This window comes from Diceros bicornis, chromosome 9, assembly GCF_020826845.1.
Source record: "Diceros bicornis minor isolate mBicDic1 chromosome 9, mDicBic1.mat.cur, whole genome shotgun sequence".
Taxonomy (NCBI): domain Eukaryota; kingdom Metazoa; phylum Chordata; class Mammalia; order Perissodactyla; family Rhinocerotidae; genus Diceros; species Diceros bicornis.
The window spans coordinates 58,970,339-58,973,353 of NC_080748.1; the positions used below are offsets into that span (position 1 = coordinate 58,970,339).

General features: G+C 40.5%; 1 pseudogene; it reads left to right on the top strand.

Annotated features, from left to right (window-relative positions):
* The first annotated feature begins 1,348 nt into the window (after positions 1 to 1,348).
* Positions 1,349 to 2,757, top strand: LOC131409961 (elongation factor 1-alpha 1-like; annotated as a pseudogene).
* Positions 2,758 to 3,015: the final 258 nt, after the last annotated feature.

The following is a 3,015-nucleotide window of genomic DNA, read 5'->3' on the forward strand; positions in this document are numbered from 1 at the left end:
TTTCTCAGTAATATAATGTTAATGTTAACTTAAGAATGTGATAAAACGGGAAGCATGCTGGAACTTTTCCTTGCCCTGTGGCCTTAACAAGCCACAGCTGTATCAGCAGCTGGTCATTGAAGGAGCCTGGTCCTAGCCTCTCCCAGCATCCCTTTTCAACTAGATCAAAAGGAAATAGATGAGGCAGAAGGTTTTATCATCAAAGCCAATAGAAATCTGTGGGAACCAATATTTCCATTTAGATTGCTTTAGCCTCATCAGACTGAGAAGATTTTTCTCTAGTGGGAAGAGGTTGTTAAATCAGCCAATTTAAAAAGCTTTTTCCTCCTCACAAATTTATCCTCACTGCATTTATCAAAGAAAAAGAATATGGTGTCAAAAATTTGTTTACCTCCCAATATACTTTGCTAAGTTGTCAGCCTATTCTCTTACCAATTATTTTTAAAGTTGCGTTAAATACCACTAGTGATTACTTAGATGCAAATACTTCGCTGCAAATTGTTTGCCATAGATTTAATAAATGAACCCAAAACGTCTACTACTGTATTTGCAGGTATAGCTAAGGAATAACTACTGTGAGAGAATGAATATTATCCATTTCTGGAAATAAGTCAAATAAAAATTGTTTCATTTGAAGCTGTTTAAAATAAACATTTATCTTAATTCTCTCAGATGACACTGAGAGAAATGCAATTGTTTGCCCATCCCTATAGACTTAGTTCAATCTATTGTTCAGTGGACTCACTGAGACCGTAGAGAAATGTTGAGAAATATTCTGTGTCTATTTTTTTTAAAGACTTTATTTTTTAAGAGCAGTTTTAGGCTCACAACAAAATTGAAAGGAAGGTACAGAGATATCCCATATACCTCTGGCCCCCAGACGTGCATAGCTTCCCCCATTACCGACATCTCTTTGCTCCCTGAAGCGATACATTTATTACAATTGATGAACTTATATTGACATATCACCATCACCCAAAGTCCATAGTTTACATTAGGGTTCAGTCTTGGTGGCGTACATTCTATGGATTTGGAGTTATTGGCGAGAATGTGGGGAACCCTTGGGCACTGCTGATGGGAATGTAAAATGGTACACCTGCCGTGAAAAATAGTATGGAGGTTCCTCAAAAAAATTAAACATAGAATTACCACATGATCTAGCAATTCCACTTCTAGGTATATAACCCAAACAATTGAAAGCAGAGACTCAAAGAGGTATTTGTACACCTATGTTCACAGCAGCATTATTCACAATAGCCAAGGCCTGCAACCCAAGTGTCCATCAATAGATGAATGGATATACAAAATGCGGTATATAGCTTTTTTGCAATGGGTTTACCAGCAGAACACAAGTGTTGTGAAAACCACCACTAAATCTAAGCCAAAATGGGAAAGGGAAAGACTCATATCAACATCATTGTCATTGGACATGTAGATTTTGACAAGTCTACCGCTACTGGCCATCTGATCTACAAATGTGATGGGATTGACAAAAGAACCATTGAAAAATTTGAGAAGGAGGCTGCTGAGATGGGAAAAGGTTCCTTCAAGTGTGCCTGGGTCTTGGATAAACTGAAAGCTGAACATGAGCGTGGTCTCACCATTGATATCTCCCTGTGGAAATTTAAGACCACCAAGTATTATGTGACCATCACTGATGCCTCAGGACACAGGGACTTATCAAAAACATGATTACAGGCACATCTCAGGCTGACTGTGCTGTCCCGATTGTTGCTGCTGGTGTTGGTGAATTTGAAGCAGGTATCTCCAGGAATGGGCAGACTCATGGCATGCCCATCTAGCGTACACACTGGGTGTGAAACAACTAATTGTTGGTGTTAACAAAATGGATTCCACTGAGCTACCTTACAGCCAGAAGAGATATGAGGAAATCCTTAAGGAAGTCAGCAACTACATTAAGAAAATTGGTGACAACCCTGACACACTGGCATTTGTGCCAATTTCAAGTTGGAATGGTGACAACACGCTGGAGCCAAGTGCTAACATGCCTTGCTTGGTTCAAGGAATGGAAAGTCACTTGTAAAGATGGCAATGCCAGTGGAACCACACTGCTTGAAGCTCTGGATTGCATCCTGCCACCAACTTGTCCAACTGACAAGCCCTGGAGTCTACCTCTCCAGAACATCTACAAAATTGGTTGTATTGGTACTGTCCCTGTGGGCTGAGTGGAGACTGGAGTTCTCAGACCTGGCCTGGTGGTCACCTTTGCTCCAGTCAACGTTACAACTGAAGTAAAGTCTGTTGAAATGTACCATGAAGCTTTAGGTGAATCTCTTCCTGGGGACAATGTGAGCTTCAACGTCAAGAACGTGTGTGTTAAAGGTATTTGTCATGGCAACGTAGCTGGTGACAGCAAAAATGACTCACCAATGGAAGCAGCTGGCTTCACGGCTCAGGTAATTATCTTAAACCATCCAGGCCAAATCAGTGCTGGATCAACACACAGCTCACATTGCTTGCAAGTTTGTTGAGCTGAAGGAGAAGATTGATCTTTGTTATGGGAAAAAGCTGGAAGATGGCCCCAAATTCTTGAAATCTGGTGATGCTGCCATCATTGGCATGGTTCTTGGCAAGCCCATATGTGTTAACAGCTTCTTTGACTATCCTCCTCTGGGCCATTTTGCTGCTCATGACATGAGACAGAAGGTTGCTGTGGTTCTCATCAAAGCAGTGGACAAGAAGGCAGCTTGAGCTGCAAGGTCTAAGTCTGCCCAGAAGGCTCAGAAGGCTAAATGAATATAATCTCCAATACCTGCCAGTCCAGTCCTCATCAGTGGTAGATGGTCTCAGAACTGTTTACTTCAATTGGCCATTTAAGTTTAATAGTAACAGACTAGGTAATGATAACAATGCATCCTAAAACCTTCAGAATGAAAGGAGAATGTTTTGTGGACCATTTGTTTTTGTGTGTGTATGGCAATTTTAAATTATTAGTTTTTAAAATCAGTGCTTTTTAATGGAAACAAACTTCACTAAAAATCTGTCATAGAATTT